Here is a 12,810-nt window from a genome sequence, read left to right as displayed (position 1 = left end):
AATTCTCCTGCCTCAGCCTCCTGAGTAGCTGCGATTACAGGCATGCACCACCATGCCCAGCTAATTTTTTGTATTTTTAGTAGAGACGGGGTTTCATCATGTTGATCAGGATGGTCTCGATCTCGACTTCGTGATCCACCCACCTCGGCCTCCCAAAGTGCTAGGATTACAGGCTTGAGCCACCACACCCAGCCCTCGAACTGCCATTTCTATGATGCTCATAAGAGGAATTCCCAGAGGACAGAAAATGATTAGAAAGTTTAAGCCAAGTTCAACATAAAAATGATTTGGCTAATTTTCCTTTAAACCTCATGGCAACCAGGATACAGCTTCATGCTCACCTTGTTATTGTTCCCTGCAAATCTGCTGGTCACTCTGCTTCACCCTCATTTTCTAGAGAGTTTTGTTCACAAACCCTGAGCCTTAGCTTCATGCTCCATGAAATCAATGTCCACAGGATGATCAGCTCCACTTGCCCTGCTGTTCTCTGTACTCTCATCTCCACCCCTCTGGCGCAGGCATCCCCGTGGCTCACTAGCACCAGGATCTCTACCTCTGAAACATTTACCCCGGACAGTTCCTCTCACCACCATCTGTACATCAGCTACTTGCTTGAGAACTCAGAACGTTCTAATCCTTTTACCTCTGGGAGAGCCCTGTCCTGAGTGCACATGTTCCTGTTGCCAGAAAAGAGGGTCCCGATCCAGACCTCCAGAGCAGCTTCTTGGATTTCACGTAGGAAAGAATTCAGAGCATGGTGAAAAAAGCAAGTTTATTGGACACTACTCTGTTACAGAGTAGGGCATCCTCAGAAAGCAGGAGGAGGAATGCCCTGTCCTTTGTTAATGCTTCTACTTGTAAGAAACTACAAGGAAGCTGGGTGCAGTGGCTCACACCTATAACCCCAGGACTTTGGGAGGCTGAGGAGGGTGGATCATCTGAGATCAGGAGATCGAGACTTGCCTGGCCAATGTGGTGAAACCCTGTCTCTACTAAAAATACAAAAATTTAGCTGGGTGTGGTGGCGTGTGCCTGTGAACCCGGCTGCTCGGGAGGCTGAGGCAGGAGAATTGCCTGAATCTGAAAGGCAGGGGATGCAGTGAGCCCATGTCATGCCATTGCACTCCAGCCTGGGGGACAGAAAAAGAAAGAAATGGGGGGGGGAGAGGGGGGAGAAAGAAAGAAAGAAACGACAAGGAGCTATGACTAAACTTGGAATGTGCCTACATACACAGTAAAGGTAGGGGCTATCAGCATTACCGATTTTACATGACCATTATAATCCTTCAACCTAAGCCTGCTCATTAGCATTATCTCCAGGTAAAGAGTGCTGCATTCTGAGGACATCTGGCAAGCTTGTCCAGCCCATCTGCTTTTGGTGTTGTGTTGCTCTGTTCTGTTTTGTTTTAGGCTTTTAGCAGCCTGCAGCCATGGTTTTTAGTTTCTGTCTCTAGTGATTAGTGGAAAAGAAGAATGAGTAAGAGGCTTTATTGGCCCAACCAGAAACAGAAACTAAGAACCCATGACCATATTCTCTCCCTTGGACAACATAGAGGGCAGATGCTCTGTATGGCTATAAATATTTTGTAATCATAGATTGAGGTCAACTTGGAATGTGACTATTTTCAGACTATAAGCATTATCTTTATAGCTGGCTTACAAGTGCCTAGCTATTCACTTCAAGATGGAGTCACTCTGGTCATGCTTTATTAAACCAGAGGCCTGGTAAGCAGGGGTTCCTCTAACATTCTCATGATCCATCAGTCCCCATTCTGTTCAGATTGGTCACAGAGTTCCTCATGATACTTACTTTCTTACAACAACCCCCAATTTCCTCACCAAAGCCTTATTTGCCCATAGAACCCAATTCGAGTTGAGCTCAAGTGTCCTCCTGCTTGAGCAGGATGTTGAATGTTGTCCTCATTCAACGTTCAAACTTCTGATGTTTTCAAAGAAAACTTAACACTATTGTGATTACTTGCTTCACTTCAAACTCATTACTAAAAGGTTCACATCAACATGTCTGGAAACACTACCATTTTTCTCTGCTTATCATCCTTTCCCACTCTCAGACCTGGCTTTCCAAGACTTTCCAATATTATCTTTTCAGATAATGATAGTTGTGTGAAAATAAGGAATTCAAAAATCTAAGCTGGAATTAAAGTGCTGGGAATACAGATGTGAGTCATTGTGCCTGCTCTAATCACCTTCTTCTTCTTCTTTTTTTTTTTTTTTTTTTGAGACAGAGTCTCACTCTGTCCTCAGGCTGGAGTGCAGTGGCACAATCTTGGCTCACTGCAACCTCTGCCTTCCGTTTTCAAGTGATTCTCCTGCCTCAGCCTCCAGAGTAGCTGGGATTACAAGTGTCTGCCACCACACCCAGCTGATTTTTGTAGTTTTAGTAGAGATAGTCTGTCTTGTCTCGAACTCCTGACCTTGTGATCCACCTGCCTCTGCCTCCCAAAGTGCTGGGATTACAGGAATAAGCCACCACACCTGGCCCCTAATCACATTCTTTAACTGTATATACTTTTACTGATTTTTTTTAACCTGCTTATTTTACCAGTTACCAAGAGAGGTATGTTATCATATTATGATTCAGGATTTAGTTTTTCTTTAAATTTTGACAGTTTCTGCTTTATATATTTTGAGATTAAGTTATTAGGTTCATTTAAAATTTACAGTTGTTAAGATTATCTAGTGGATTAATGCCATATGATTATATTATTCTTCATTTCTAGTAATGTCTTGGCTTAAAATGTCTTTTGTGTGATATTAATGTAACAACATTAACTTTCTTTTGATTAGGGTTTGTGTGATATATCTTTTCTCCATACTTTCACTTTCTACTTTTTGTGCCCTGAAATTGAAAGCACATCTTTTGTAAACAAAGCAAGTTTTAGAAAATTCAGTCTGACAGTCTTTGATCTTATTTATCCCTTTATGTTTAATGTAACTACAAACATGCTTGGGTTTAAGTCTACCTTCTTGCTATTTGTTTTCTATTTGTCCCACCTTATCTATCTTTCTCTTTCCTTGTTTTCCTCCTTTTGGAAATTCTCCAAATGTTTGTCATTAAAGGACTGTTTGGATACACCGTAGAACAACCAAACAACATAGTAAAATGCAACTGTAAAAGGAAATGAGAACTATCTCTGTGATCCTTAGGATTTATTTTTATGTGGGAAAAACAAGGGGGACGGATGTGTGAATAGTATGCTACAGTGTAAGAGAGAATGGAAGGATAAAGATATACAGGTACACATTTGTTTATGCTAAAAAATGGAAGAATAAGCCACAAAATTTTAAAATGGTTAGCCATGAGGGGGTAAGCTAGGTAGAAGGCATAGGAATAGAAGATGGGTTTCTCTAATGTACTTTGTTTTGTGGATTCTACTTTGATAGCATAAAGAACTTTACCTAATTATAAAACCAAAATATATTAAAGAAAAAGCAATCCATAAACCTTGTAAGTACAAAGAAACAAAGGAACTTGTGTGTATTAGTTTCCGTGGCCACTGTGCAAAGCACCAAAAACTCGGCATCTTGGAACACTTTCTCACAGTTTAGGAGGCAAGAAATCTAAAATAAGTTTCACTGGGCCAAAATCAAAATGTTGTCAGGGCCATGCTCCCTCCAAAGGCTGTAGGGTCAAGTCTGTTCCTTGCCTCTTCCAGTTTCCAATTGCGAGTATTTCTCGGTTTATGACCGCGTCGTTCCAATCTGTGCCTTTGTGGTCACGTTATCATCTTCTCCTCTGTTAAATGTTCTGCCTCTCTCTTATAAGGAATTTGTGATTTCATACAGGGCTCCCCAGAGAAACCAGGATAATCTCCCCATCTCAAGATCCATAATTATTCACACCTAAAATCCATTCTGACATTATAAAGTAACATTCACAAGTACCAAGGACTAAGTCTGGATATCTTTGGGGGCCGTGATATGGTCTGCAGCACCGTGGAGCTGGTGTTATAGCACCCAGAGAAAAATTACTCCAAGTTACTTTAAGACTCATTGACTTGACTGTACATCCCTAAGGACAGAAATAAGTTTTTTAAAATCTTAAACTCTTCAGTCACAATGGTGGTGGTACTGTTATAATTGTTCTGAAATTCTTAAAAATAGGCGTATTGTTTGATGAGGTAAATGAGTAATTATTTTGGCATAACTGATAATTTGGGTTTCTAACACTGGAGAGTAAAGATACAGATGTAAGACTGATGAGGGTAAGTAAACATCCTGTTGTCTGAATTTGAATTGAGAGAATCAGTTCGAACTGCAGCTGTATATGGGAGAGGCCTACACACATCACTATTCAATGGTGATGAGCACTACTTGCACTTAGATTGTGGTTTGTAAATGCCAGCTCCCACCAAAAGGAACCAGGGCCCCCTGAAGAAATGATTAAATCTAGGTCTAGGGCAAGAAGTGTGCCAGTTGAACCTGGTATATCTTATTATTTCAGAAAATGAAGAAGTATTGACAAACAGGGGTATGTTAAAGGCCTCACGAATCAACCGACAAAGATGGAACAATTTGAGCATCAATAGGAATAATAACGACAAGGATTTGAAACACCAGTCACATGAGTTTGTAATATAACACTTAAGAAGCAAGCACATAAACAACTAAATAAACAAAACCTCATTGGTCAGTTTGCGTATCCTAGGGAACAAATTATTATTTTGAAAGATGTTAAATAAAGGAATAAAGCAAGCATTTATTACTTTCCTATATAAACTGTTACCCTATATAAGCTAGTGGATGAGAGGAAGTTTCTCTTTGTAGGAATAATCCAATTTATAAATGAATAAGGAATGACAGGTTTAGAATGTTGCTATTTTGCAACCCTTAACGAACTAATGGATCTAAGTAATAATAATCTTTTGTTTGTTTGTTTGTTTGGGACAGAGTCTCGCTCTATCGCCCAGGCTGTAGTGCAATGGCGCCATCTTGGCTCAATGCAATCTCCGCCTCCCGGATTCAAGCGATTCTCCTGCCTCAGCCTCCCGAGTAGCTGGGACTACAGGCGTGCGCCACCACGCCCAGCTATTTTTTTTTATTTTTAGACGGGATTTCACCATGTTGTCCAGGATGGTCTCGATCTCTTGACCTCATGATCCACCCGCCTCGGCCTCCTAAAGTGCCGCGATTACAGGCGTGAGCCATTGTATCCAGCCAGTAATAATCTTTAATGGTTGTTTAATCTCAGAAAGAGAAACCCAGACATTATGTATTTTCTGATAAAACACAAACCTCCTATGAAATATGTTGGCCAAAAAATTCAACTTGAATCAGATCAAGTCTATTGTGTTATCAGTTTATTTTTATTTTTATTGTGCTATCAGTTTATAGAAAACACATGGGGCAGAACAGCATGTAAAATAGCACCCTGCTTAATTAGGGAAGTCCAGACTGTGGGAAACTCTACAGGACAAAACCCAGTTTCTTCAAGAAATATATTGAAAGACACAAAAGAGAAATGCCAGGAGATTGAAAAAAGTGACTTAAGTGACATATCTATTAACTTTAAAGTGTGGAACTTATTTGGATCCTGATTTAAATAAACTGAAAACCTCAAAATTTCCAGGTAGGGAAGGAAATTCATTCACTTGATATTTGACATTAATTTTTTGTGATTTGAAAAGACTCATAAAGATGTCACTGTTCAGAGTCTCTATCTTTAGAAATTGGTGCTGAAATGTTTACGATTCTGAAACGTGCTTCAGAATAACGGGGGCGGTGAGCAGCAGTGGTGGAAGTGCGGTGGGGTGCAGGCTGGAAATGAGATCGGTAACTCCTCAGGCCGTCCACAGGTACACGAGGGTTCATTTAGAGACCAACAAGAGCGAGAAGGCTGCTGCCATCTCCTTGGGGAGATGACGGTAGTGCTCTAAAACAGGACAAGGCGTTTACTTCAAGAAACCCCGTCGACAAGTTCCTCCGAGCCCTGAAGCAGAGCTACCTGGGGCAGCTCGACCAGTGTGTGGGTGCGCAGCCGGGGCGGCGCGCGACACCTTCCGCTCCGGATCTCTCGCTTGGAGTGGGAAGATCTTACAAACCGCATGTCTCTCCCACCTAAATTTGTAGTCAGCCTAAAATAAACCCGGCCACCCTCACCGCAGCACCACCACCAAGGCGGGTAAGACCTGCCTCAGCAACTGCCACGCCTTCTCGCCCGGGCAGGGTGCGTGCGCGCTCTCGGGAACAGGGGTCTCCAGCCGAGCGCGTGCGGGGCAGGGCCGCAGCGCCTGATTGGAGCTGCGCCTGCGCAGCGGAGGCTGCGGACCACATTTCCCAAGAACACCGCGTTTCTGGCCCCACCCAGTGTCCCAGAGTCCCTTTAGAGCTGGAAGCTGGGCTCCTCCCCGCGTTTCTTTCTGGGCCGCGGAGCTGTCCGCTCTAAAAACTGAGGGAGTTGTAGTTCAGGGAGGGGAAGAACTTGCACCGAGGGCTGTTAGGAACGAGTTTCAGGTTCGAATCCCATCTTACGGAAGGTAATATTGGACCCTGGGCTGTCCCACCCCTCTTAGCCAAACTGCAGGCAGTTTCCCAGGGCGGGCAAGGGGAGTTACCCCACCAGTGGGTGGTCTCGCAGCTCCGCGGAGGTGTGAGGAAGTCACATCGACAAGAGCCGGAATGCAGAGAGGAGTCTCGGTTAAGAATGAAAAGGATGGCCGGGCGCAGTGGCTCTCGCCTGTAGTCCCAGCACTTTGGGAGGCGGAGGCGGGTGGATCACGAGGTCAAGAGATCGAGACCATCTTGGCCAACATGGTGAAACCGCCTATCTACTAAAAATACAAAAATTAGCCGGGCGTGGTGGAGGGCGCCTATAGTCCCAGCTACTACGGAGACTGAGGCAGGAGAATCGCTTGAACCCGGGAGGCGGAGGTTGCAGTGAGCTGACGTTGTACTACTGCACTCCAGCCTGGGTGACAGAGCCAGATTCTGTCTCAAAAAAAAAAAAAAAAGTCGGGTGCAGTGGCTCACTCCTGTAATCCCAATACTTTGGAAGGCCGAGGCAGGCGACTACATCTTTTTCGAGATGTAGGCTTTCGGATCACGAGGTCAGGCGTTCGAGACCAGCGTGGCCAACATGGTGAAACCTCGCCTCTACTAAAAATGAAAAAATTAGCTGGGCTTGGTGGTGGCACATGCCTGTAATCCCAGCTACTCGGGAGGCTGAGGCAGGAGAATCGCTTGAACCTGGAAAGCAGAAGTTGCAATGGGCCGAAATCGCGCCATTGCATCCCAGCCTGGGCGACAGAAGGAGACTCCATCTCATAAATAAATAAGTTAATAAATAATAAAAAATGAAACGGGGACTCACTTCTGAGAAGCTGCCCTTTCTGCAGACTTTAGTAAGGGACCGAAGTCAGGGAGAGGAAAGGGATGTACATTTGTTAGTACGAGTTACTCGAGTTACTCCTCTTGCTAGCGCGAACTTGAACCCAAGTTTCCTTTCGCAAGATTTAGGCGAAAGAGTAGGGGAATACCAGCCACTCCAGAAAGAGAAGACAGCTCCTTTTGAACCCGCCCATTTAACTCCTCTCACAGGCTCTACATTCCGTAGCTTCCACCCTGATTTTAGTTACAGGCGCACAATCAAGAAAATATTTTTTCCACCATTTAAAAATGTAAACAGTTGTGTGTGTGTGTGTTTTAGCTTGGGCCACCAGCTAGCAGTAGTTTGCCAATTGTTGGTAGAGAAACAGAGCAGTGTCCACCTGGATCTGGGAATTCAGGGAGAAAAGTGCTGGCCAAAATAATACAGTTCATGGCCTGCTTCTCTAGATCTGGGAGTGAGTAGTAGTACTACTGGCTCTCATTTGACTGTGCCTTTGGAAATCGCAGGGTATATAGTACCCATTGATTGGTGGGAATTTTTTCAAGGTGGGTCTGATAAACTGTGGCTTCTTTCCCTTCCCAACTCTTTGTAGTCTTTCTTGCCTTTCTCTTCCTCTCTCTTTTTAGAGATGTGGTCTTGCTCTGTTGCTCAGGCTGAGTGCAGTGACTATTCACAGGCTGGATCCAGTGTACTGCAGTCTTGAACTCCTGGCTTACAGTCTTGCTGGTTTCTGAGAGGCAGGGCAAGAAAGGCCACCATGCTCTACAACTAGGTCCCAGGTAGGTTTGGACTATCTCTCTTTTCTGGTTCTAGGCGTATCTGGTTTCTAGGGAGAGGTGCATCCTGAGTTGAGATGAGTATTCATCCTGGTTGCAAAACGAATACTTTTCATTCTTTTACTACATAATCATTTTAAAGTTAAGTTTAATCTATGACAGGTATTATGGGTACTAGAATAGAGGTGGTACCTGGGTCAGTTCCTTTCCATTCTGGAGTTAACATATACAGATTAAATGAATGTGAAAATATAAAAATGCTTTGTAATTATAAAACACTCTACAAATGTTACAGAAAGAAAAAAAGTATGGTTGCCATCTTTCTTTATTCTGGAAAGTGCAAAGCTATACACACACACACACACACACACACACATATACATATATATTTTTTTTGAGACGGAGTTTCGCTCTTGTTACCCAGGCTGGAGTGCAATGGCGTGATCTTGGCTCATCACAACGTCCGCCTCCTGGGTTCAGGCAATTCTCCTGCCTCAGCCTCCTGAGTAGCTGGGATTACAGGCACGCTCCACGGTGCCCAGCTAATTTTTTGTATTTTTAGTAGAGACGGGGTTTCACCATGTTGACCAGGATGGTCTCGATCTCTTGACCTCGTGATCCACCCGCCTCGACCTTGCAAAGTGCTGGGATTACAGGCGTGAGCCACCGCACCCAGCAAAGCTATATTTTTTGAACACTTAGCACTTCTCTGAACTACTGTATCCTGCCAGCACTTTTCACAGTACATAAATAAATTCATTCAGTTAATATTTATTGAGCACCTACTGTGCATCCTTAGTGCCTTTCTGGTTCTTTTTTTTTGAGATGGAATTTCACTCTGTCACCCAGGCTAGAGTGCAGTGGCATGATCTTGGCTCAGTGCAACCTCTGCCTCCCGGGTTCAATAATTCTCCAGCCTCAGCCTCCCAAGTAGTTGGGACTACAGGCACATGCCACCACACCCAGCTAATTTTTGTAGTTTTGGAAGAGGCCGCCATGTTGGCCAGGTTGGTCTCGAACTCCTGACCTCAGGTAATCTACCCGCTTTGGAGTCCCAAAGTGCTGCGATTATAGGCATGAGCCACTGCACCCGTTCCTTTCTGGTTCTTAAGTGAATCTTCTCCATTACTGTTTTCTTTTGGTTTGAGAAAGAGCAGGACCAGAAAGTGCCTTCTTCTCATCCTTGATCACCTCCGTTTTAGTGAGATTGGAGTCCCCTTAGTAAGCGGGACTTCCTAGAACCCTAGGTATTATTGAGTTGGCCCTTGGTATGCAAATGTTCTGCATTTCAACCAACCACAGGTTGGAAATACTGAGTGGAAAACCCCCAAAATAATGCAATAAAAAATTTAAAACTACTGTGTAACAACTATTGACATGATATTTACATTGTATTAGGTATTATAAGTAATCTAGAGATGATATAAAGTATTTGGGAGAATGTTCATCAGTTATATGCAAATACTATGCCATTTTTATATCAGGTACTTGAGCATCCAAGGATTTTGGTATCCATAGGAGTCCTGGAACTAATCGTCTATGGATACTGAGGGATGACTGTACTTTAATGTAAAAAATAGTGCTCAGAATGAATTCTCCAGGTATAGTTTTAAATCAGTTTACAGTGGAGATGATTACTTTTCAACTTCTGGATGCAGATCTTATTTTGGTTTGGCCCAAAATTGTTCTTCAGGAATAAACCTCTACTCTGTAGGCATGGAACAGCCAAATTTATTGTAAGACCAATAGGACTAAGATGATTATTGGTGAATAAGAGAGTGGCTTCTACGTCCCCTGTCAAAGTTATAATGAATTTAGAAGGAAGAGGTTTCGGGATGAAAACAATTTAGTTTTAGTTTAAACCACATAAGGTACTTGTGAGGTAGTCCAAGTGATCACTGACTATATGGCTCTGAAACTTGGGATAGATCTGGGTGGGAGACCAAAAATTGGAAGTGGGAGGTGCGTCCTGAATTGAGATGTTCTCATTTAAACATTTGAATTTAAGAAACTGTATGGGAGCCCCACCTCCCTCTGTCTTTGGACAGACGAGCTTCTTTCTTCTTGCTCCCTTCCTTCTTGCCCCTTCTTGCCCATTAAACTCTCTGCTCCTTAAAACCACTCTATGTGTGTCTGTGTCATTTTATCTAAACTGGCATGAGGGCCAAGAACCCGGTGTTCCTCCACTCATCAGAGCCGTATCATTTTGATGCATTGGCTGGGAAAGGAAATTCAATCATCAGACTGGTGAGTATGGAGTGGATTTCAATTTTAAATCTTCCTTTAGTCTCAAGGCTCTCTTCCAGCTACCCTGTCACCAAACTTTCTTTCTCTTTCTATCCGTGGTCTCTTACCCTCTCTCTATGTCTAATGTGCAGGATTCTGTCTGTTAGAAAAGATTGTGAATCTCGGCAGGCAGTAACTCAATAAATGTCTCTCTGTCCACATTTTATCTGGTGAGCACATGGTATTTCTAAACCACTTAGTAGAAATCAGGCTCTAGGCCTCTTCTGGGAATGGAAAGTTTCTGCTTTTAACAGGACTAAGATGTTTTCCGAAGCCAAATTTTAGTCTCAATATTATCCCACTGGCAGGAAAATGATCATTCGGTTCCTACATTCCTTTAAGCCATCTATTCTGGCTCCTACTAAAACAGTACTTAATTAGTAAGAAGATTTTAAGTCTGGAAGTTAACCAGAACCATTCTTCTCTGGGTGAATGTTTTAGCATGGGCTAAAATAGTAGGATAGAGTTCAATCTAGCATGCCCCCTCGCTTAAGGGGGCCTTGCCCAATTATGTGTATTTTCTTAAAATCCATTTTTCGGAAGGCACACAGGCCACACAAGTCTAGGAGGTCAAGGGAAGTAAAAGGCAGAGAATTGCTTGGGAACAGCATGACTAAGGCCCAAAACTCAGTTCCTCTGGTGCCATGGCTTGGAGGATCATGCCTGCAGTCATGGGCTGCACATTTAAACGGGTGCCAGGAATCCAGGAACGAAGGAAGAAAATAATTGGGGGGACACCTCCTACTGCTTTCTTCTTCATCCTGGATCACATACCAAAAGGAAGGAGACTAAAAGGATGCTTTTTTTTTTTTCTCAATTCTCTTTCTAGATGGGTAACAGATCATCTTCAACATGCACTCCCCTTGAGTGTATTTTGAAGCACTGGGACTTCCTTGACCTTGAAACTTTGAAGAAAAAGTGGCTTATTTTCTTTTGCAGTCACATCAGGCAGGCCCGGGGAAAATGGTTCCCCAAAGTTAAAAAAGTAACTTTCAGGGAAGTCATCTGAGGGTCCCCTTATTTGGGGCCCCTTCAAGTTCCCTTCTTACTGCAGGAACTTAGGTAAGTAAAGGGAGACTTAGGCAGATTTTCTGATAACCCTAATAGGTATATAGAAGCGTTCCAAAATTTAACCCAGGTATTTAACCTCTGATAAAGGGAGGTTATGTTGCTGCTAAGTCAGATCCTCACTTTGGATAAAACAGGCAGCTCTGCAAGCAGAAGAAATTTTGGAGATAAGTAATATGTCTCCTATAGTAGGCCAAAAGGGAAAAGAAAAAAATAGGAAGGGCAAAGAAATAGGGGAAACAGCATTCCCAATAGGAAAAGAGGCAATACCTCTTGACAACCCTAATTTGAACTCCTTTCTATGGTCTTTTTGCTTCTTTTGCGGTTTAAAATGGCTTCTATCATCTCTCTTATAATGTTCTCCCAACACGGAAAATGTTAATTTTCAAACCTTAAAATGCTTGACATAGAGTTGAGCTAGGGGGAAGGGAACCCAGATGCCTGATATGCCGGCAAAAGGGTAAAAATTCCTTACCAGTCAGGCTTTTGGCTTCTCTCTACCTGCACAAACTGGCAAAAGGGATAATAAAGATAACTTTATATTTTCTGTAAGTTTATAATTAATGAAAAGGGATTTGTGAGGTTAGTTTTAAGCTGTAAACAATCTGGTGTGCTTTGTATGTCTCTCTCTCTGGTTCTGTTAAAGAAAAGGTATCTTAGGTCAGGATGCATGCCCAGAACCCCGTAAGCCAGCTGTTCAAATCAGCCCAGCAAAGCAGTCAATGGGAAACTTGGCTACAGGCCTCTGTCTTGTTTCACATCTTTGGGAACATAATCTGTAACCACATGGCAATACTTCGTTTTAGTCTCTGCCATTTGACAATAGTGGCTGTCTTCTTGTGCTCAATCAGAAACTAGTTTGTCAGTCTGGGTGGTGCTAGTTGATCCATCAAGGGCAGAGTTTACAAAATATCTTAAACACGGATCATGAGAGCAGTTTAGGTAGGGTCAAAATCTTGTAGCCTCCAGCTGCATGGCTCTTGGGCCATGGTTTCTAATCCTGGCTAGTTTCTTGGTCTGATTCCCAGGCAAGAGGGAAGTGTATCTTGGGAAGCAGCTCTTATTTGTTTTAGACTATAAACTGTAAACTTATTTGTTTTAGACTATAAACTGCAAACCAGGTTTCTCTCAAAGATGGGCTAAGGATAGCTTGAGGGCTGGAAACAAAATGAAGTTGTTTGGGTCAGATCTCTTTCACTGTCTCAGTCACAGTTTTGCAATGACAGTTTCAAAAGCTGCCTATCGCTCCTTTAAAAATACCTTTTACACTTGTGGTTAAGTCAGAACCTAATTAAGGCTCATTAGTTTCACCTGTGTAGTTACTTGTACAGT

The 12,810-nt window shown here is 43.0% G+C and overlaps 1 long non-coding RNA gene across 1 annotated transcript; it reads left to right on the top strand.

Moving 5' to 3' along the window:
• The first annotated feature begins 6,370 nt into the window (after nucleotides 1-6,370).
• On the top strand, nucleotides 6,371-10,245 carry LOC118153737 (uncharacterized). The gene is made up of 2 exons (XR_008481515.2): nucleotides 6,371-6,497; nucleotides 7,975-10,245. It is a non-coding gene; the product is annotated as an uncharacterized LOC118153737 (long non-coding RNA).
• Nucleotides 10,246-12,810: the final 2,565 nt, after the last annotated feature.

Source organism: Callithrix jacchus, chromosome 5, assembly GCF_049354715.1.
Source record: "Callithrix jacchus isolate 240 chromosome 5, calJac240_pri, whole genome shotgun sequence".
Taxonomy (NCBI): domain Eukaryota; kingdom Metazoa; phylum Chordata; class Mammalia; order Primates; family Cebidae; genus Callithrix; species Callithrix jacchus.
The sequence above is the reverse complement of the archived record's forward strand: the minus strand, read 5'-3'. Positions and strand labels throughout refer to the sequence as shown.